Source organism: Pelophylax lessonae (assembly GCF_965119305.1).
Source record: "Pelophylax lessonae genome assembly, chromosome: 5".
In the NCBI taxonomy this organism is placed as follows: domain Eukaryota; kingdom Metazoa; phylum Chordata; class Amphibia; order Anura; family Ranidae; genus Pelophylax; species Pelophylax lessonae.
Genome location: NC_138772.1, coordinates 341364223 through 341388848, shown reverse-complemented (window position 1 = coordinate 341388848; position 24626 = coordinate 341364223). Strand labels below are relative to the sequence as shown.

Genomic DNA, 24626 nt, shown 5'->3' with positions numbered 1-24626 from the left:
GAGAGGGGGAAAGAAGAGTGAACCAGGGCAAGGGAGAGAGAGCAGCCCCAGTGCCCAATAATTGACTCCTAATCAGCTACCAACTACCAGAGACCCTATGATGAATGACAAGGTCAGTGTGGGCAGAGGGGAAAGATGGGGAACATCTGAGACTTTAGGAAGAGGAAGGAATGAGAAATGATGGAGCCTGTGTGTACTATCTCTCCTCACCATCAACTGTCCCCTCTGTACTACCTGTCCCCATCATCAACTGCCTTCCTATGTACTTTCTGTCACCACCATCAACTGCCCCTGTTTGGATGGCCATTTTTTTCCTCCTGCCAAGACTGACACAAATGCATTTTTTTTTCCTTCCACTGACACTAACTTAGGGACACTTCTTCCTTCCCCACTGTGATGGCGAACCTTGGCACCCCAGATGTTTTGGAACTAGGTTTCCCATGATGCTCATCTAAACTGCAGAGTGCATAAGTGTCATGGGAAATGTAGTTCCAAAACATCTGGGGTGCCAAGGTCCGCCATCACTGCTCTATACATACACTCCATACTCATCTTCTGCAAATACTACCCACCTCCATACACTCCACACTATACATTCCCTATTTAACATTACTGCATTCTGCACTATGCAAGCAATCTTAGAATTAAACCACACCATCTGTAAGCCACACCCAATATTTAGTGCAATTTAAGCCATGCCATTTTTTATCACTACCTATGGGCCCACTTTTTATCTTACACATGGGTCCACTCATTTCATGATACCCCCCTGTTAGTAACACTTACTTTGCAAGCTTATTGTTACCCTGTGCCAACTTTTTGCTGCCATCAGTTTCAAAATTACCTTATTTTTTCCTAAAATGGTAAATTTTCTCAGATTATACATTGGTATGTTTTCTGTTTTCTATTGTGAATACAATTTGGGTTTTTGAAATTTGCATTTCTGTTTTTATGTAGATTTTACACAGCATCCCAACCTTTGTGGAATTGGGGTTGTGTTTGTGTGTGTATGTATATATATATATATATATATCTCACAAAAGTGGGTACACCCCTCTCATTTTTGTAAATATTTTATTATATTTTTTCATGTGACAACACTGAAGAAATGACACTTTGCTACAATGTAAAGTAGTGAGTGTACAGCTCGTATAACAGTGTACATTTGCTGTCCCCTCAAAATAACTCAACACACAGCCATTAATAATAACTAAACAGCTGGCAACAAAAGTGAGTGTGGTTAGTAGGGGGTCCCAGGTTTTTATTTTGAAAAGTATAATCACATGATCAGGCTGTCCTGCTTCCCGTTATAAATTATTCAGTCACATGACATTGTAAGGAAAGTTACTCTGACAAACCCTTAGTAGGCATGACATCAGGTCAACACACCAAACTTGACACCGGGTCAATACACCCAAAGGTGACAGGGGAGGGAGCTCCAGCTGATTGACAGCCTCAGCTCTGTTCCTCTGTGCTGTGTGAAAGGGAGGGGGGATCTCTTCCCTTCAATCAAAGGAAACAAGATATACCTGTGCTCAGATCCCAATAGCTTGTACATGCATATAATCTACCAGGTGCTGTGACCACATTAACACTAAAAATTCAATCAGCTCTCACAACCCTCCTCACTGAGCTCTGTGAGCTCTGCAGAATGTAATTTCAGCCCTCCGTCCCCTTTTTTCTGACAGCTCAGACAAGCTTTATAGATTCTACACTTTGAAGGGATGTAGAGAAGAGAGGGCTGCAGATAAACAGGTACAACCTTATGTAGGAGAATTTTTCATCTCTGTGTATCACCTGAAGATAGTCACTTTCCTGAGTAAATGAAAGGGTTTACAACTACTTTAAGTAAAAGAAGATCTTATCTACTTCCACAGAGTATATTTATGATATGGAGTGTAGCATTTGGGAGCTTGTTGTAGACCTTTCACTACTGAGAAAAACAAATGAACAGTAATATCATAGATGAGCAATGTGTTCAAAATAAAGATAAAACAAAGGCCATGGAAGATAAGCTGATACACAGTATTTATTGTCGCATTTCTGTCGGGAATTCCTGCATGCAGTGCATGTACTTACTTTTATTATCTGTGCTGTAAATGTCCTTGTAGACATATCCCTATCAATTTCAATTTGGTAGATTTCTTTCATTGTATAAAATTTAGCATTTCAAGGATTTTTCCTATGGATGTCATGCAAAAAGCTATTTGTAGAACATGCAGTTTAACCTTGTCTGATGGAAACAATTATTCCTTTTCAAAAAAGCCGCCTTTGTAGGGAATTTTTCGCTTTGCAAGGGAATTCTCCCTTACTTTAGTAAATGTTGTAAAATTTACCTTACAAAGAATGCCCAGTCATGTGCAAGGAAAATCTAAAAATAAGATATTTTTGCATTTACATGATTGCATAATGGAAGTCAACAGAGCTTCACCTCATTTGCTTAGCTTAGAAAAAATTCCCTAGCAAAGTAAACAGCCTTTTTGCCTTAAATAAATCAACCCCTATGGGTTTGATTTACTACGATATGTGAATGTTTGCACAATGGTGTTTTTCATGTTTTTATTCATATTGAAAATGGACCCAGAAGTGCTTATAAGAATCCTATAACAATAAAGTTTGGTATATCCAAGACTGTAATAAAATTCCATTTGAGGGCAGGCAGATAATTGGATAAATAAAAGGTTACTTATGCCACGTTCTCCAATCATCAGTTACACAAACTTATCCAAAGATTTGACATTATTCCAAGATGAATGTGTGTGTGTGTGTAATATATACTGTGTATGTACTATATATATTGTCATATGTCTTAGCTCAATGGTAGAATTGTTTTTAGTGAGTCATGCCAGTCCGAACTTGTGGTTTAAGGGCTTTATTGAAAAGTTGAACACACCCATTTCTCATGCGGGGGATTTCAGTTTCACACAGAAAAAAATGTAACCGAGGGGGCTGAGCCACCTGGCTCTCTTTACATCAGCAACACTGCTCTTGTCTCTGGTCTTTTAGACCTGGACCTCTGTGTTTTCCTGGCTCACACAGCTATTAGCTACAGCGCCCAGCTGTACAAGCCCACTTCTGGTCTCCCAGTAGGGGTTCTCCAGACACCCCAAACTCTCTTACTCTTTTGAGACTTACAGACTCCCTCCAGTCCTTTGGATTAACCAGTCACCTCAGCTTTCTCTGTCTCCCCAGTGCGACTCTCCTTACTCTCCCAACCCTGTGAGCAAGGAATCCCCCCTAACATTGGGTGAAGTCTCTTGGCAGGCACACACGTCCCTCTTGGCTGAAGGACAAGGGCTCTGTCTCCAAATGGAAGCACTGAGCTAAAAACAGATCTGGCTTAAACTAATCTGCACACCTATGCATTCACAGGGCCTGCAGGTCTTCACCAAGACCCAGACACAGGATTGAAGGCTTTATTCCACCCAAGACGCTTTGGTGCCTTCAAGCTCCAGGCCCAGATCCGGGGGTTACAAAGCCCAGGGAAAGCTGTACAAACAGTTTTCTCTGCTCAAAAACAATGCTCTGTAGCTTCACACTCTACCTTGATGCAAATCTTGTGTGCATTTCTCCTATGCTTACAGTGTGGTAGGGCCTTGCACTGTCACATAATACATACAGTATACCATGTGAAATGTGTGTTTTTCTGTTAGCATGGTGAATTTTAGATTTGGAATGCTACTTATGAGACTTGCGCTATAGTGGCTAATTGAGTATGATCAGCATGCAGCATATTGGTAGTTTTTTCTAGTGTGGGTTCAATGCCACTTTTACCACTTCACCTCTCCCACCTGTACACTCCCTATAGACCAGAGCACAGTTTACATTTCTGTTATGGACATGTTTATTCTGCAATAACTTTCATATTATGTAAATATACATGTTCCTTTTTACCATTTCAAGTGGTTGGAAACCTCAGTCTAAAACCTGAGCAGAGTGTTTACTTATCTCTCTCCAAAGCTCTAAGTGTAATTTTTCTCTGATGCTTTGTTCCTCTGTTATCAGCATGAGTCACTTTTGAGAAGTTTTCCTGACACATTAGATACAATTTCTGTCTAGGGGGGGGGGGGGGGGCTCAGCACACAGCTTGTTTATTCACAACACAGTTCTTCTGCTGTGTAGAGGAGGGTGTGTTCCTTTCCTCCAATCAGCTCTCACACACTGTAGCTGCAGCCTCTCTGCCCCTTCCTCTGTGATACTAACAAATTAAGAAAGATGTTAACACTTTTCTGCCTTTTTGGAGGGGTGTAGGGAGGAGAAGACTGCAGATACTCAGTATTCTGCTAAATATCTTTAGTAAAAAATAATCCCAATAACTGTATAATAATTGGTTTATACAAAAGTTATACTGTCTACAAACTATGGTATATTGTACGCAGGTGGTCAGACACTATAGTTAGCTTCTGTGTTGTTCACCTATAACAGCTCCCTTTCCCATAAGGCAAGCAGGCTTATAGGTACTCAGTTTCCCTCAGAACTTATACATAATGCTAAAGTGCCTGGCTACCACTCCGGGGGAGGCACGAAATGGGCAAAGCAAACAGGTACTTGCAGTTGGCAGACAGACAGAAAGGTTCAATGACAGTGCAGGTACAAGGCAGGCAAGGTTCAGAGTAGTCAGGGTCCAATCTGTAGTCAAGACAGGCAGAGTTCAGAGAATAGTCCAATATCAGATCTGAGATGCTCAACAAGGGAATCCAAACTGCAGAACAGGACAGACGAACAGGCAGCTTGAGCATATGCAACAAAGACAATATTACAAGCATGAGACTGGTGTAGGCTGGACCTTATAACAGTGTTTTAGCGAGCTCTTGGGATGATTGCTTGTAGAGAGTTGTTGCATGTGTGTATATGCTTATTGTGCACCCAAACCTTTTTTCTGTATACACCACACTCATCTGTCGGGGTATGTTGAGATGCAGCCTTTTTCAACCCCCTGGCAATGTACCCACCCCATGTTGATGGCCTGGTAAAGTTTAGGATGGGGGGGGGGGTGCCCTTCCTTTTCCTGCCTAGCCAGGTTGTGTGCCTGAAAAAGGGTATTACTTTTTTTTTGCATGTAGTGTCATTTAAAATCCATTCCAGACCTTTATCAAGGATAAGGTTCTGATGTGGATTTTTAATGAGTCCCCAGGGGGCTTCCAGGCTAGGCACCTTGTCCTCACATTGATGGCAGGTTTTATTTATTTTATTTTTTTATTGTTACTTTTGCAGGAGTACATCCTACAAGTACACCACTTCACATGCAGTTGTAAGGCATCCCCCAAGCATGTTATTTAAAGTATTTGTGTATTTTTAATGTTGCCCTTTAAGCTGCATTAAAAAAAGTTTTGCTTTGGTACATGTCCCCCATTGCAGTGCCTAGCTACCCTTGTATTATTTTGCCAAAAAAACAAAGCTTGTAGATGATGGTGACGCAAACTGCAGAGGAATTAAAATGAACAAGTGTAGTGTACTATAATATGTCAGCCAAGGATAAACCTGAGCTCCAGAGAAATTACATTCAGCCAGTAGACAAATACAGAAAACAATGGCAAACGTTGTGCGTAAAATATGACACCAGTCCTATGAGGTGGTAACAGAGGATGGAAGCTGAGAAGAAATCTAGTCAGGGTTAGGCCAAGTGAACAAGATTTTTGGCACTTACACTTATGAAACTGCATCAGATATGGAGGTAGCAAGAACACAGCAAACGGAAGAGTGGACAGTGACTTAAAACAATGCAATGGCCAACAGTTTGTCAGTATCAGCAGAAGGACCACACTTAGGTGCAGAGACATCATATTTAATGATATACAATGTGAGCAAGCAGAAAGATTATGTTTAACATACAAACTCTCTTTATTCTTTTATTACACCTAGAGTACTTCTTGTATTTCTATGATTACATATGTTATTGTCCTTTCTTTTTTTTTTATTTAAAAGAGAAGCAATGTAGCAATGAGGTATAATGTAGTTCATTCACTAGGTGACATTTGACTGGTTTATTATCAGCAGCGGGGGGGGGGGGGTGTTTGGACAGAGACACAGACAAACAGAGCTGATAGGCAGGGACAGGGGGGAGGGAGAGGAGAGCTATGGATGACAGAGGCATGCAGGCTGACCACGGTGGTCAGGGCTCATTAACCATGATTATCGTGGTTAGCACAGAGAGGGTGGCACAGGAAGTGGCAGGATCAGCCAGGTTTTTTTACGGTTTCCAGAGGGGCAGGTTAGACAGCACAAGCACTGTGCGTTTTAACCTGCTATAAGGAAACAGGATATCTAACAAAAATTTTGCTTATCGTTACATTTTCCTTTAACAATATCAGCATACCTGGCAACTTCCTGAGATTGAGCAACTGGTGGGTGTGGCCAAATTGTGCTTAAAAAACAGAAGGCACTACAGTGTGAAGCCCACAGTAAAATTCAAGATTAATATAAAAAAATATACTTTTTTTTTGAACATTAGATTTTTTTAAGGTATAAAAGGGATACAGCTAATGGTAAACATTTGTACAGATACTGATAGAGATTAGGTACAAAGATCAGTTATATAAATAGTACAGGGTATTATTAGAATTGAAGACATTCCGTTATGGCACCACAGTGTTGGTTTTCCATTTACTCTAAGATTTAGCAAAATGTGAGTATTAAAGGGCATTGAAGGCTAGTAGATGTTCGCATGAGTAGTTTTGGTCAACTATCCTTGTTACGTCCGAAAGATTGGGTGTGAGGTTCGATTTCCAATATCTGACTATTATGGATTGGGCGGCCAGAAGGATGTGTGAGACTACTGGGCAGAACTTGGGAGGGTATTGGTCCATGCCAATGTTGAATAGGGCCATTGCTTGATTAGGTTTGTTGAGGATCCCGGTGTTTTTTTTAATTGGAAGGTTTGTTTCCAAAAGCTGGTTAGGTTGGGGCAACCGCAAAGGATGTAGGACAGGTTACCTGTGAGGCTGCATCCTCGCCAGCATGTGGGGCATAAAGTTGTGGAGAACTTGGCTATTCTAGCTGGGGTGTAGTACCATCTATTGATGATTTTTAGGGTCAATTCAGAATGGGTGGTACAGTGTGAGGCTTTATGCATTGATTTAATGGAAATTTGCCATTGAGATGGTGATAGTGGTGCGGAGATCCTGCTCCCATAAGTTCATAGCGTTAGATTTACTGAATAGGAGCTTGTCTTGGAGGGTAGAATAGAATAGGGATTTGCCCCTGGATTGGGGGTTGGGGTGAGTAAGGAAGCTCCATATTTTATGTGGGAGATGTATTTTAGGGGGAAAGTGTTTGGTGAGGAAATGGAGTATTCTAAAACACATAAATCTTGCTTGGGTGGGGATGTTATATTTTTGTTCTAGTTCTTCAAACTTGAGTGGCTTTTCTCCATTAAGGAGGGCTGAGATTTCGGTTACTCCATAGTTGGTTAATGAAAAACTATACTGTTTTATAGCCCACAACAAAACTTCCCTACTAAGGAGAATATGAACCAAAAATCCCTGGTGTCTTGTATGTCCCCATGCTGAGATCTGATCACTGTTCCATTGATGAGATACTGATGAAGAGAGTAATGAAGTATGCTTTGATCACAGAATCCTGCTTAGCCAGCATATGCTCCATAGTAAAAAAAAAAAAAAAAAAAAAAAGCTTGTTAGAAAATTAATTTTACATCTGGTGTAACCTGTGTACATATCTGCACATTTTACACTCTCACATAGTAAATACTGTAAAGATATGATTTTATTGCCCACATGGATCAATGTGATGGCTTTTGTTCATATGTTTTAGTAATTAAACCCTTTTTGTTATTGAAGTGATAATAAACACACACTGTTTAATTTACAGTAACCATTTTCTTTCTGTATATGGATGATGGCACTGTAATTATTTTAATAATAAAAAAATTCTACTTTCCTAATCGTTATGACCGAGCTCTTTCCCAGTCTGTCTGCAGGGAAACAATGGCAGGACAAGCTTCTAGTCCTCTGCAACTGGTCACATGTTCAAAAAAAAAGAAGCCTTTAGGATACAGAGTAAAAATAATTAATTTATATGATTAAACTGTTTTAAATTGTCATACAAATATATATTTTTAATCAAATCTTTATTATTTTTTTGGCAATAACATGGTATGGATGGATTTCTGCCAGGCACAGGCTGTGTCACACCCCTCCAGCCTGTGTCTTAGAATAACAGGGAGGTGACGCCTCCATCAATCAAGATGTTATATCCCACCCCCCCCCCCCATTGTGTTTAGCTGGTTAGTGAGCATATAGGAGGAGGGAGGGAGTAGGCTGTTATTTACCATTGTGTATACGCCCAAATGTTCTGAATACACCTATTGAATGTATTGTCGCTTGAGAAGAGGAGATTAAGGGGGAATATGATCAACATGTATAAATACATAAAGGGTCCTTATAGTGAACTTGGTGTTGAGTTGTTCACTTTAAGGTCAACACAGAGGACAAGGGGCACTCTTTATGTCTAGAGGAAAACAGATTTCGTCTCCAAATACGGAAAGGTTTCTTCACCGTAAGAGCTGTGAAAATGTAGAATAGACTCTCTCAAGAGGTGCTTCTGGTCAGCACACTAGATTGCTTTAAAAAAGACCTGGATTCTTTCCTAGGTGTACATAATATACTAACTGGGTACTAATATTTATAAGTAAAGTTGATCCAGGGCATATCATATTGCCTCTCGGGGGATCAGGAAGGAATTTTTTTCCCCTGCTGTAGCAAATTGGATCATGCTTTACTGGGGTTTTTTTCACCTTCCTCTGGATCAACTGTGGGTATGGGATTGTGTATATGGGATTGTATGGTTGGGTTTTCATTACTGTTTTTTTTTTTATTGGTTGAGCCAGATGGACTTGTGTCTGTTTTCAACCTGACGAACTATGTAACTGTGTAACTATGTAAATGTATGACTCTAAAGTCACTGGGGCTGCTCAGATGTGATAGAGAGCGAATGCTCAGGGTAGAAATACACTGAAAACTGAGCATGGAAAACTGAGCATGTGCAGAGCTGCCAATACTGCTCTGCAAAATCCTCAACTGCAGTGGGGACATGGACAGAAGGGGGAGACAGAGACCAGCAAGATCAACCAGGTTTTTTGCAGAATACAGAAAATGAATTTTGTCCACTCAGTCCTATAGTGACTAAGTGAGTATAAACTGCATGTAATACACTATTTATTGATGGTTTTTAATGATGTGGGTTTAATGACACTTTAAAGTGTAATCTGTGGTGTTGCTAAGCAAGACATTCCAGCTTTTTTGGCGTGGTTTTATTTAATACTTAGCTAATTTTCGGTAATTAGAAACATGGCCACATCTGTGTGTGCTGCAATGCTATGACATAATATAGTATATCTCAGATCATAAGTGATCTGAGAAAGATTTAGTTTCTGTGCTGACAGCTCAATTCATTGTCCTTCAGTGGCCTTAAATTCAGAATTTGAGCTATGCAGAAAAGGAAGGTCTGCACAATGAAAGGCAGCAAATCTAATACACATTGTTTAGTTCACATTTCAGATATTTGTATCCAGTTCTTTCTATACTTTTCCTTTGATTAAAAGCTATAATATTAAATATATCCTGGACTTATGGTTTTCCATCTGGAGTATCATGCTAATGAAATTATAGTCAGCACATATGGGTTGATTCAATAAAGCCGTGTAAAAAGTAATGGTGATCTACATAGTAACGTAATCTGGAGTAAACAGAGAGGGGATAAAGAATTTTCCATTCTTTCCTTGAGCTGGTCACAAATATCCTGGAGCTCAATACAGACAGTCCCCGGGTTACAAATATCTGACTTACAAAATACTCCTACTTACAAACAGAGGGAGACAGCAGGAAGTGAGGAAAAATCTACCCCTAGGAAGGGAAATTCACTCCTGTAAGAGGTACTATGGGAAAAAGATGTCTCCACTGAATCTTTATCACCAATCCTGTTTTCCACAACAACCCAAAATTTTCAAAATCCATTGTCATAGGGACAGAAAGTGAGGTGAAATCTTCTGAACAAGGGCACAGACAGCAAAACAAATATTACAGGGGTGTTAACCCTTCCCTATTCTAGCCAAAAAGCTTCAAAATTATTTTTTTGGCTGGGGTTATACTTACAGAATATATCTGATCCGACTTACAAACAAATTCAACTAAAGTACAAACCTATGGACCCTATCTTGTTTGTAACCCGAGGACCGTCTGTAAAGCACATTTCTTTACATTATGCACTCCATAAGGCAGTTTATCCAGAAGATCTATATGTATAAACAGACTATACAGACACTAGCCAATAAACTCGGATGACTTATGACTTAAAATTGGTCTTTTGTCTTTTGCGATGACTAATCCATTAGACAAAAGGCAAGATTTGAAAATTAAAACAAGGAACACTTCAAATTCCTGTACAAGCAAGGGACATGAAAGGTAATAAAATCTTACAAAGTTGTTTACTGCACTGCAATTACTGTATTACATGTGTTTTTGGATTAAAGATCCTTACTTGTTTCTTTCTGCTATGTTGTGGGATATCCATAAACAGGGGTCAGCACCCTGTGTACCGTCACATATTCCTTCTCAAGGAAATAACTGTCCATGATAAAAGGGCCTTTTATTCTTCAAATTTTTTAACCTTTTTCACTTCACTTTATGAAATAATTGGGGGGTACCGTACCTTAAAAAAGATATAAATTACAATTAATCATTTGTGACATACAATAGGCCCCAGAGAGTAAATGGGCACATGAATGATAGATGTCAGGGAATATGTTAGCGTGTACATGTGTGGCATGGGGATGGAATCTGTGAATCTGTTACCACAAAAAAAGTGTGTACAAAAGAAACATAGAAGAGTGACAGCAGAAAAAGAGACCAAATAGCCCATCGATCCGGTCCCATTTTTTCTACACACACATATATATATATATATATATATATACTATATTATCAAAAGTATTGGGTTGCCTGCCTTTACACACACATGAACTTTAATGGCATCCCAGTCTTAGTCCGTAGGATTCAATATTGAGTTGGCCCACCCTTTGCAGCTATAACAGCTTCAACTCTTCTGGGAAGGCTGTCCACAAAGCTTAGGAGTGTGTCTATGGGAATGTTTGACTATTCTTCCAGAGGCCAATTTGTAAGGTCAGGCACTGATGTGCACCAGAAGGGCTAGAACTCACTCATCTATGTCTTTATAGACCTTGTTTGTGCATTGGTCATGTTGGAACAGGAAGGGGCCATCCCTCATGTAGGCTGTGCATGCTTGCACTACAGTTGGAAGAAAATGTTGCAGAGGACATGGATATCACTGTTTTCTCTGTTGATTGACTAACCTGCAGCTTATCAATCAGCACTTGGCCACATCTAGCTTCACCCACTTCTTTCCAAATTGACAGGATGGCCTCTGTTGCTAAAAATTTACCTTAATGAGCTGCAGTATCTAGGAGGGCCAGCTTGTGAGACACAAGAAAATACGGATTTGGTTCAGTCAGGAAAGATAAAGGAAAAGCTTTGTTCACTTTATGAGACTTGTGCATCACATGGTAATTCTACTTAGTACTTGTTTATATTGTCATATACATGAGAGTTTAGTTGTACTTTGAAGCCTGGTACACACCGCTAGTTGCCGCTGTACTAACAATCTTGCAGCTAGAAGAGTCAATGGAAGGGTGTCAGTAAATGGGAAGCCAGTGAGTGTCCTGAAGAGAATGTAGATAACCACGCCTATTGCTGGAGAGAAAGAGCAAAGGGTCTTAACCCTTTCCATACATTTGGCAGTATAGTTCAGGCAGTGCAGCTGCTTCCATAAGCAACCTGGTGAGGCCTAGTGAGAGTTGTCCTTATCCAATGTACATCGTTCCAGTTGGAGTATCCCATTATTCTCTTCTCCCATCTAAGTTCCAGCCTTGACACTTATGCACAGAGATTGTTCCAGATTCTCTGAATCTTTGGATGATATTATGCACTGTAGATGATGATAACTTCAAACTCTTTGCATTTTATCTCTAAGAAACTCCTTTCTGATATTGCTCCGATATTTTTCGCCACAGCATTGAGGGAATTGGTGATTCTCTGCCCATCTTGACTTCTGAGAGACACTGCCACTCTGAGAGGCTCTTTTTATACCCAATCATGTTGCCAATTGACCTAATAAGTTGCAAATTGGTTCACCTCCTTATATGTACATTTAACTTGTCCGGCCTCTTATTGCTACCTGTCCCAACTTTTTTGGAAAATGTAGCTCTCATAAAATCCAAAATGAGCCAATATTTGGCATGACATTTCAAAATGTCTCACTTTCAACATTTGATATGTTATCTATATTATATTGTGAATAAAATATAAGTTTATGAGATTTGTAAATTAGTCCATTCATTTTTTACTCACAATTAATACATATATATATATATATATATATATATATATATATATATACTATTAAAGCGATCCAATTACCACCGTCTAGTTGAAGAACTAAACACAGGCTAGCAACTGCCATTGCATGTACATACAGAAGCAATTTTAGACTTCCATGCAAGGATATCAGCATGTAATTCTTAAACAAATGACACTTTAGATATTGTATCTGTGCCACTAATGTACCAGCCTGTGTTTAGTTGGTGACAGGGTCTCTGCATGTTAAATAATGTATGGAAAATTATATAGCCCAAATGGACTGCTCTCTAAAATACATTTTAAGTAGCTGAGTGGACAGTAATATATGTTATGGCTGCAGGTGTGATTTGGCATTCGTATGGACACAATTCTGAGTAATATTTGTGCTAGTGATTTTATACGTTTTTACCTTTTCTGCATTTCTTTAAATTTTAAAGATTTCTTTGTTGAAAAAGTGTATTTTTTCTTCAATCAAATGAATCAATAATTCCACTGATTTCTATTGTCTCCACAAAAAAAAAACCTTAGTACCAACTTAGTTTCTAGTAATTTTAGTTTAAAAATGAAGCTCTAGCAAATATCAAAACACTAATGAATGCAGTGATGTATTCATTTTTAAAGTTTAAAAATAGTTTTAAATGTATCTAGTGTAAGTACCTGCATTGATCTTCGTATAAGCCTCCTGTAACCTTTGTAAAGCAGCATAGAAGGAGAGTGACAGCCAGCACTAGAGCCCATAAAGAAATATGCTTACTGGGGCGATGATCTTATTGGTCTTCTGCTTCTCCTTTACTGTTTAATCACAGGATAGGAGCAGACAAGTGACCCAGCTGTATTATTTACATATAGTATCTCCAGTAAAGAAAAGTAAGGCCGCCCCTATCTTTGCTGTTTGCCAGGACTGTATAAGAGTCCATGCACACTGGGCTTTAAAAAAATGCCAGGCTCTTGGCAAAAAAAAAAAATGCTAATTATGAGCATTTTTTGTATTAACGTTTATGGGCATTTAGCTTTTTTTTCTGCCAGAAAACCACTCGTAAAAAAATGCAAAACATAAGGGTTTTTTTTTTCTGCTTCTAAACGCTGAGCTTAAAATATGCCTTTAAACCAATGTTTCTCAACTCCAGTCCTCAAGTACCTCCAACAGGTCATGTTTTCAGGATTTCCCTCGGATGAAACGGCTGGGGTAATTACTAAGGAAGTGAAACTGATCAAATTACCTGTGCAAAATAATGGAAAGCCTGAAACTATGACCTGTTGGGGGTACTTGAGGACTGGAGTTGAGAAACGTTGTGCTAAACTACCTAATGTACATAGACACAGGATAATATTAGTTGCTTCTACTGGAAAAATGCTAAACTCCTCTAGGAGCAGCATTCTTTTAAGCCATTGTGCATTGACCCTAATTTTATAAAGTGTGTGGAAAGCCCATAAACTTGATCTGTCGCTGTACTGGATTTGCACTATATCATTAGAAAGAACGCCAGTAATCAGTTCACCTCTTCTCCGAATTTAGGCTAATCCCAAACCAACAGGCAATCAAACCCACCTGGATTGAAAACTGGCTTCAGGGGCGAGTCCAAAGGGTGGAGATAGATGGCAAGTACTCGGAATGGTGTGGAAAGTGGAGTCCCCCAAGGATCAGTCCTGGAGCCAGTTCTGTTTAATTTATTCATAATCAATCTGAATCTATGTTTCCATCATATCGATGTACTATACGATACACAGTGCTTTGCGACAGTATTCGACCCCCTTTAACCTTTCAACCTTTTGCCACATTTCAGGCTTCAAACATAAAGATATAAAACTGTAATTTTTTGTGAAGAATCAACAACAAGTGGGACACAATCATGAAGTGGAACGAAATTTATTGGATATTTCAAACTTTTTTAACAAATGAAAAAACTGAAAAATTGGGCATGCAAAATTATTCAGCCCCCTTAAGTTAATACTTTGTAGCACCACCTTTTGCTGCGATTACAGCTGTAAGTCGCTTGGGGTATGTCTCTATCAGTTTTGCACATCGATAGACTGAAATTTTTGCCCATTCCTCCTTGCAAAACAGCTCGAGCTCAGTGAGGTTGGATGGAGAGCTTTTGTGAACAGCAGTTTTCAGTTCTTTCCACAGATTCTCGATTGGATTCAGGTCTGGACTTGGCCATTCTAACACCTGGATATGTTTATTTGTGAACCATTCCATTGTAGATTTTGCTTCATGTTTTGGATGATTGTCTTGTTGGAAGACAAATCTCCGTCCCAGTCTCAGGTGTTTTGCAGACTCCATCAGGTTTTCTTCCTGAATGGTCCTGTATTTGGCTCCATCCATCTTCCCATCAATTTTAACCATCTTCCCTGTCCCTGCTGAAGAAAAGTAGGCCCAAACCATGATGCTGCCACGACCATGTTTGACAGTGGAGATGGTGTGTTCAGGGTGATGAGCTGTGTTGCTTTAACGCCAAACATAGCGTTTTGCATTGTTGCCAAAAAGTTTGATTTTGGTTTCATCTGACCAGAGCACCTTCTTCCACATGTTTGGTGTGTCTCCCAGGTGGCTTGTGGCAAACTTTAAATGACACTTTTTATGGATATCTTTAAGAAATGGCTTTCTTCTTGCCACTCTTCCATAAAGGCCAGATTTGTGCAGTATACGACTGATTGTTGTCCTATGGACAGAGTCTCCCACCTCAGCTGTAGATCTCTGCAGTTCATCCAGAGTGATCATGGGCCTCTTGGCTGCATCTCTGATTAGTCTTCTCCTTGTATGAGCTGAAAGTTTAGAGGGATGGCCAGGTCTTCATAGATTTTCAGTGGTCTGATACTCCTTCCATTTTAATATTATCGCTTGCACAGTGCTCCTTGGGATGTTTAAAGCTTGGGAAATCTTTTTGTATCCAAATCCGGCTTTAAATTTCTTTGTGTGTTCCTTGTTCTTCATGATGCTCTCTGCGCTTTAAATGGACCTCTGAGACTATCACAGTGCAGGTGCATTTATACGGAGACTTGATTACACACAGGTGGATTCTATTTATCATCATTAGTCATTTAGGTCAACATTGGATCATTCAGAGATCCTCACTGAACTTCTGGAGAGAGTTTGCTGCACTGAAAGTAAAGGGGCTGAATAATTTTGCACGCCCAATTTTTCAGTTTTTTATTTGTTAACAAAGTTTGAAATATCCAATAAATTTCGTTCCACTTCATGATTGTGTCCCACTTGTTGTTGATTCTTCACAAAAAATTACAGTTTTATATCTTTATGTTTGAAGCCTGAAATGTGGCAAAAGGTCGCAAAGTTCAAGGGGGCCGAATACTTTCGCAAGGCACTGTATGTATAGCAGTATCTGGTATTTGAGGAAGAAGCCAGGTTTCAGTCATTATCATCACACAGCAGCTCATCGGTTTTAGGAACTAGAGACAGGGAGCCTAATTCAGTAATTGGTAAATCCACCCCAATGATTGGTTACAATGCAGCGATGAATCACATTTCTGACAGAATACATTTTTTTTAATTTCTATCCATAATGTAGAATTGACATTTCTGACTTTATTAAATATCATCATGATGTGAGCAAGGATAGCACATGTATCTCTCCGGATTATCCTTTTCAGCCTTGTCATGAAGGATTTGAGATGCAGTTATTAATTCCAAGTTGTACAAATGTGAGCTCTGACAGCTTGTAGACAACCTTCAAAATCTCTGCTGCAAGCAAAAGCACCAGTAACATATCATTTTATTTCCTCTGGAGCTCTCTTAGTATCCAACATTTAAGTCATTTCCATGAACATCTTGCTTCAGAGTCATTGCATATAACCCTGCTGCAAAAAATAAAAAAAATAAAAGTAATTTGAAATTCTTCAGTGATCATTTCAAGTGGATTACAATTACTGACTTTTTAAAGCTCTTTTTTTCCTGTAAACAAAATTTTAAAAGGATTTCAGCTGTAATGGAAGAGTGAATTGCTGCTTTAGACACAGACTTGTAGCACGCTAATGGAATCTCCTCTCCCATGGGCCAGTTTTTGTTCAGCAGGGGAGCCTTGCTCTCAGACCTGACCTAGAGCACTCTTTCTGGTGAAAAGTGGTATTGCAATTTGCATAATTCCTGTATAAAGAAAGCTGGGAGCACTCAGTAATAGCCTATGGATATACAGTAACTGTTTGCCAGGAAAGTCTTAGGGAGGTCAGGATCTTTTATTGCTGAAAATGCACATTTAAGAAATTCTGAAAACAGAAAGCACATATTTATGCACAGTTTGTTTAACGATATGCTGTAATGGTTTTTAGTCAAGTGTAGGTCCATACAAAACTTTTTTTTTTTAATTATATTTTGGATAGAGTTTTTTTGCTATCCAATTCTCTGGAGAGATTTCCCCTTGTTTATTTTCTCAGTGAAAACAGTTTCACCAGGCAAGAAGTAAAGGAAAATTGCTCCAAGGAAATAAGGCAATAACAAGAATGCTAGAACTGCTTTTTATTGCCTTTGGAGGCCCTATTAAAGACTTTCTCTTGCTTTTAGTTTGGGGAAATCGTTGTCACCGTCAAAGTAAATGAGGTAAAATCTCTTTAACGAAGCCCTAGATAACAGTAAAAACCCAGCATTTCCCCTACTCTAAGATTAAAGAAGAACGTTTTGGCTGGACATTTACCTTAAAACACTTTGCATTTACTATAACTGAAAACTGTATTATTATTCTCAATTTTAGAACCTGGACGAGTAAACAGACAAACAAATATAGAAACAAGTGTTGAAACACAACTCTAGCTTTAGTTTTTTTTTTTTTTAATAAAATAAAAAAAATAGAAAATCTGCCCTCAATGCAATACTTACCCTATATCCAGTAAGATCCATTCCCCTTCGGGGTTGAAGGATGCCCAATGTCTTTGAACCCTCTTCCTGTAACCACTTGCCAACAAGTCATGTACATGTATGTGATTGACTTCAAGTGCTTATAATGGGGTTATGGCTGCAGCTACAGTATCGTCCATGCCCCTGGTATAGTTTTCTTCAGGTGGCGATCCTCTACAAAGGAAAACCTAGCAGCTAATTAGCCACTGGATTGCTTTTACAGGCCGGGGAATGGGGTACTCACACTCTCCAGTGCATCTCTCATCTTCAATCACCTCTATGGAGAATTTTCGTCACTGCCATTTTTTTGGTTCTATGTAATTTTCTAGCAAAAAATATTGATTTTTACTTGTAAACAAAAAGTGTCAGAAAAGACCTGGTCTTCAAGTGGGTAAGCCCAGGGCACATTCTTCCCGGGGGCAGGTTGTAGAGCCTCCTTAAAGTGTTCCTAAACCCACAACAGTGAAATCAGTGTGTATATGCAGTAAATAATGCTTGTTATACTCACTGTGGAACCTAAGGGGTTAATCCTCTGCATTGTGTAAAAAGGCTGTTGTATCCTTTCTCCTCTGATTCTCCCCCTTCTTTCACTGTCCCCTAACCATCTCCTGATAAGAAAGAGCCTTTGGAGTCACTCTGCACATGCTCAGTTTGGTGTGTATTGCTAGAGAGTTTTTTTTTCTTGGGAGGGTGCATGTGATCGGAACAGGACCAATCAGCACTGTCCAGACAAAGGGTCAGGGGCCCTGCAGCCTCATAGGACAGTCGGACTAGGATGAAAAATCCTCTTACAAGCTTTAACCAGACACTAATATGACATATCAATCTGGTGCCTATCAGTACACACAGAGCTTTAGAACTCTAGCAATGAACATTTAGAACCCCAGCAATGCCCCTGGAGGTTTCCAAAGCTAATTTCTCTACTTTACAAACCATAATATTAATATGCACAATATTATCAAAAGTATTGGAACGCCTGCCTTTACACGCACATGAACTTTAATTGTCTTAGTCTGTAGGGTTCAATGTTGAATTGGCCCACCCTTTGCAGCTATAACCGCTTCAACTCTTCTGGGAAGGCTGTCCACAAGATTTAGGAGTGTGTCTATGGGAATGTTTCACCATTCTTCCAAAAGCACATTTGAGAGGTCAGGCACTGATGTGTATAAGAAGGTCTGACTTGCAGTCTCTGCTCTAATTCATTCCAAAGGTGTTCTATCGGGTTGAGGAAGTCAAAGTTCCTCCATCCCACACTTGCACATTCTTGTCTTTGTGGACCTTGCTTTGTGCACTGGTGCGCAGTCATGTTGGAACAAGAAGGGGCCATCCCCAAACTACTCCCACAAAGTTGGGAGCATGAAATTGCCCAAAATGTCTTTGTATGCTGACGCCTTAAGCGTTCCCTTCACTGGAACTAAGGGGTCAAGCCCAACCCCTGAAAAACAACCCCACACTATAATAAGCGCTTACACCAAATGATTTGAACCAGTGCATAAAGCAAGGTCCATGAAGAAATGGATGAGCGAGTTTGGGGTGGAGGAACTTGACTGGCCTGCACAGAGTCCTGATCTCAACCGATAGAACACCTTTGGAAAGAATTAGAGACTGCAAGCCAGGCCTTCTTGTCCACATTAGTGCCTGACCTCACAAATGCGCTACTGGAAAAATGGTCAAACATTCCCATAGACACACTTCTAATCCTTGTGGACAGCCTTCCCAGATGGGTTGAAGCTGTGAAGCTGTTATAGCTGCAAAGGGTGAACCAACTCAATATTAAACCCTATGGACTAAAACTGGGATGCAATGAAAGGTAATGAGCGTGTAAAGGCAGGCGTCGCAATACTTTTGACAATATAGTGTATATTAAAACTATGAATTTGTCATGTAACTCACCATTGCACTACATGACCTCTTAGTATTTGCATGATCGGGTAAAGCTATGCTGTTTGTTACCACAACCAAGCATGGTACATATACAAAAATAAAATTATAAATTGATATCCAGTAAACTGACATGAGTGTATTTGTGTTTGTAAGGCACATCTGTAGGCATTTTTCAGCTCCTGGTCAATGACAGCTGCCTTGGTGACCTAATAGCCCTTAAAAACTCTCACCTATAGGAAAGAAATCTGTAGGGCCCCTTTCACACAGGCTTTCCGATCAGTTCTACCTGTCAGTTTTTCAGGTGGACCTGATCGGATGATCCATGCATCCCTATGGGGCAGCAGATGTCAGTGGTGACATCTCCGCTGACACCCGCTGCTACCTGATCCTGTTCCTGAAATCCAGAGGGATGCAAACCCTATTTTCCATCCGTCTGGAGGATCGGATCGGATGAAATTGGACAGGAAGTCTGTTTTCATCCAATCTCCCATAGAGGAGAGCAGGGATCCGACAGGTCCGTCTCAGCAAGGAGAGCGGAGACGAACCAGTCATCTGCCTACTCAGCAGGGATCGGCAGATCGATCCCCGCTGAGCAAAATGGAGTCCGCCGGGCAGAAAGTCCGCGTGAAAGGACCCTAACGCACTATTTCTTTTTTCAATATCTCTTTGAGAAAATTCTAATTGTGACAATATATAGGCAGGATTGTGTCCTCTGAGTCTGCTTTTTTTGGTAGTGAGGAATTAAATTAACCACTAAACAATAATTAGCATTGATTTTTGAACTACAATTAATAAAAATGTTTTTTAATCCTGTGTGTCCTGGTATAATTTTAATGAGAAATAAGCAGTGAAAGATGTGGTAATGAAAAGCTTATGCTGCATGCTGTTGGGTACACAATGTGCTGTTTTAGAATAAAAGGCGCTGTATAAGAGGGCCCTCTCTGTGTATTATCCCTCTGCTTTCACTGATGGATTTCATATGGCTGTGAACTGCACATTAGGTCCTGCATTCACAACTCTCATTAAAATGCATTTGGTCCAGCAATCAGTTGGAGTCTGCTGCTAATATGTTAAGCAATTAAATGCAGTTATCTCCTCTTTTGTTTTCTTTGTTTAGGTATTTATTTATGTGAATAAAGGGAGCGCTGGAAACTGCTGCAAGCGAATTAACCATTTCTTCTACTGGCTCTGGGGTGGACCGCTTATGAAACAGAAGACAGACCAGCCTCAGTGAATGTTGTAAGTGGGCTGGGTCATGTTTTCTTCTTGTATGAGCATCACTAAGAATTTATTACTTGTTTTCGGTATTATGGTGTTAGATGGGAACATGTACACAGAACAAGGTTTTGCACAGCGATCCAAAAACTTACCTGCAGAGAATGCGATTATATTGGTGAAGATGGGGCGCCCATCATTACTGCACTTGAAGTTTTTACTTAGTCCAACTGCAAAGTCCCACAAATACTTGTTGAGCCTGCTGGTGAACTCCACCTAAGGCTCGGTTCACACTGATGGGACATAGGATCCGACTTGTGAGACCCCAAGTTGGATGACATGTGAAATTCAATGCTTCCCTATGCGAGTTGTCTTAATCTCCCTGGCGGTATCCCCGAGCGTGACTCGGGGTGGATTTTTTAGTCTAGGATCGGTATCCCCGAGTCACGCTCGGGGTAGATGTGCAGATAGCGCAGCGGTGTCTCTTACCTTCTCCTGGCGATCCAGCGATGATCTCTCATTGCTGTGACCGCCAGCCGAGATCCCCGCCGCTCGTCCATCGGTGTGATGACTACCTAGTTCCATTCCCTGCAGCAGCAATGCTGCATGGGAGCGGAACTGGGAGGGAAATTCAAACGTTGCACCAAACACAAACACATAACACATTTATATTATATATATATATGTGTATATATATATATATATATATATATATATATATATGTGTGTGTGTATATATATATATATATATATATATGTATATATATATGTATATATATATATATATACATACACACACATATATATATAACGCATGAATTATAATCTAATCAATAATATAATTTTATTATATATATTATATATTATATAATAAAATTATATTATTGATTAGATTATAATTCATGCGTTTGTGTTTCAAATTTATCACATCTGGGATGTCTACTAGAGTCTTGTTTTGGTTTAAGTCAGTAATTACTAAGAATTGTAGGCCTATAATACATAACGCCAAATTTCCATGAAAAAAATTGTACCGCTTTTGTACATAATTCCTGACATAATCATACCGCCAGGGAGGTTAACTGATACTACACAAGTCTGTCTGACTTTACAAAAGGTTCCTCCACTACTTTGGTCCGATTTTGATATGACTTCAATGCCACATATTGTAAAAAGTCACATCAAAGTCGGACTCCAAAGTTGCACTGAAAGTCACACGACTTTGGAGTTGGGCTAGTGGGAACCGAACCTAATGGACCTTCCTTCGATGATGGCAACGATGCTGCACTGCTCCTGAATTCAGAGCTTTGAGTTGCCACTCTCATGTAAGCTGATTGCACTACAGTGGGCTGAAAAAATGTCGGGGGGGGGGGGTCATAGCTATCAGCAGTGTCACTACTGATTCACAGGTCTACAGCTTGTCAGTTGGCACCTGACCACACCTAGTACTGCCTACTACTTTCTGGATTGACGCCACTGCCTTTATGGCTGAAAATGTCCCACTGCATTCTGCAGTCTTATCTGACACACAAATGAAGGAGGATTTGGCTCAGTCAGGGGAGGTAAAGGACGTTTTTTATTGCTCTCACAAGGCTTGTGCATCACATAGTTGTGGGATTTGCTACTTTCTTGGAGTGTCATACAGAAGCATTAAAGGTTTAGTTCACCTTTCACAAAAGATGAAGAGGTGTACTAACTCACAACACCTTTTCCACCCCTCTGGTTCCTGCTGCATGTACCTTATATGATCCCCATCTTTCACCGCCATAACAATTCGGCACTTTAAGACATTTTTATTATACAGCTCTGGAGGCTATGTAACAGCATAATGCAAGTAATTGGTCAGAGATTGCTGTGATTGGTTAGTGCTGATCATCTGACTGCACAGGCTAATGAGAATACTTTTGAGGCTTCTTTCTCATTGTTTAGCTCTGGCCATGTGACCATGCTGATCTCATTGACCTGCATGGTCACATGACCAGGGCTGAGCAATGAACACTCACCAATGCAAGCAAAATAATGTTATACTGCCTTCAGTGTTGTTTTGTGACATCTGGTCCACACTATTAGTTTTTTCTTTCACTGTCAGCTCTATTCAGAGCCGTTGTACTAACTTCAGATCTCCACCGCTGAACTGTTGTGTTCTGACAGGAGGACGACCTCCCCAACAGAACACTCCGATCAGCTGCTGGTTTTCCAGCATGCACAGCTGGCTTCTGTCTGACCAGCTGGAATACACACAGGCCGAATGCCGACCTTTTTTTTATTTTTTTTATTATTTATTTTTCTCTGCCTTGACATATTATGTAATGTGTAGTCTTTTTTACCGTGTACAATCTTTGGTGTAGGGGCCTCTATTATGACTCCATAATAACAGGTTAATTGCAGTGCAATCCCTGTTATCTGGAGGATATGGTATCCAGTAGTAGTGGATATTGTGGGTGTGTATCTCCTGAAGCTGCACTCTGACAGAAGTGGGTAACGGGAGTCACAACATAAACTTGCAAGACGTGCCCAGAAACATAAGATGACTTTTCAGTTCTGCCACTGTGGGTTGAGTTGTGTACTTCTGTGTGTATATAAGGGATCTAAAACTATGTATCAAGTGTTTCCTATGTCATAGGCCCTGCCCAGGACATGTTGCTGCCAAAGGTGTACGCAGCTTATTGCATTAGGGTGTGCACACCAAAGCTCAAACATAAATATACTGTATATACACATACAGTCTTCCTTGGGGAACCCACCAGTGAGAGAGAAATGCTTCCACACTTCTCCTTTAGGCTACGTTCACATGTAGGCGTTTTGGGGCGTTTTTCAGCTCTAACGATCAGCTCAAAAAACGCCCAACAAGACAAATCCTATTAATTTCAATGGCCCCTGGCCTGTTCACATCTGAGCGTTCCGACGCCTTGAGCAAAACGCCTGACACTCCAAAAAGTACATGAGCTTCTTTTTGGGCAGATTACAGGCGTTTTTGTTAGATGTCAATGCCTTCCTCCAAACACCTGCACAAAACACATATAAAAACGCCTGTAAAACGCTTGGAAAAGCACCTATAAAAAACGCCTGTAAAATGCCTGTAAAACGCCTATAAAATATCAACGCCTAGATGTGAACGTAGCCTAAAGCAGAGTCACTCAGTTGGAGTTCTTTCCCATCTCCCTACACAGCAATAATGTTAATGCAAACAGGATAGTTAGGGTGTGCCCAGGCACATCCGACACACCCCGTGCACACATCCATACCTGCCAACTGTCCCGTTTTTCCCGGGACAATCACGGCAAATAGGAGCCTGTCCCGGGCATTTTACAGTGTCCCTGTTAATCAGGGACAATGTAAGTCACAATGTAAGATTTTTTTTAATCTTGTGCCACACAGTGTCACTCTCACCCCAGCTAGGAGTTGTAGTTCTGGCAGCAGGTTGTCTCTCTCTCTGTGCCCGCTCACTCTTCCCGCCTGTCCCAAATTTAATGTGTCACCGAAGGCAGGGTGTCAGCATGGTGCACTTTCCAAAATCCGCCAGCAGGGGGAGGCAGAGCACCTTCCGACAAGCTGGAGGCCTCACACTCCATTAATTACTACTATCAATAATGTTTTTTTATAGATATAATTTATACACCTGTTAATTGATACATATATATAGTTTTCTAGCTCTAGATAAATGTGTGTACATATCCGTGTATGTGTATGTGTGTGCATATATATATATATATATATTGCTCAAAAAATGAAAACAGACCTCAATCCTCAATGGGAAAAATCTCATGCTGGATATCTATACTGGTATGGACTTGGTATGTGATAGGATAATATGGACTGGGTAATGTGTTAGGATCTATACTGGTATGGACTATACTGGTATGGACTCTGTAATGTGTTAGGATGGTATGGACTGGGTAATGTGTTAGGATCTATACTGGTATGGACTGGGGAATGTGTTAGGATCTATATTGGTATGGACTGGGGAATGTGTTAGGATCTATACCGGTATGGACTGGGTAATGTGTTAGGATCTATACTGGTATGGACTGGGTAATGTGTTAGGATCTATACTGGTATGGACTGGGTAATGTGTTAGGATCTATACTGGTATGGACTGGGTAATGTGTTAGGATCTGTACTGGTATGGACTGGGTAATGTGTTAGGATCCGTACTGGTATGGACTGGGTAATCTGTTAAAATCTATACTGGTATGGACTGGGTAATGTGTTAGGATCTATATTGGTATGGACTGGGTAATGTGTTAGGATCTGTACTGGTATGGACTGGGTAATGTGTTAAAATCTATACTGGT

General features: G+C 40.1%; 1 protein-coding gene across 2 annotated transcripts in view; it reads left to right on the top strand.

Moving 5' to 3' along the window:
• The window catches only part of ATXN1 (ataxin 1), a 296018-nt gene that overhangs the window by 174931 nt on the left and 96461 nt on the right, over positions 1–24626 (top strand). For both annotated transcript variants that reach the window (XM_082257559.1, XM_082257560.1), the window contains one exon: positions 20237–20358. The gene's annotated coding sequence lies outside the window, so the exon portion shown is untranslated. The remainder of the gene's footprint in view (positions 1–20236; positions 20359–24626) is intronic.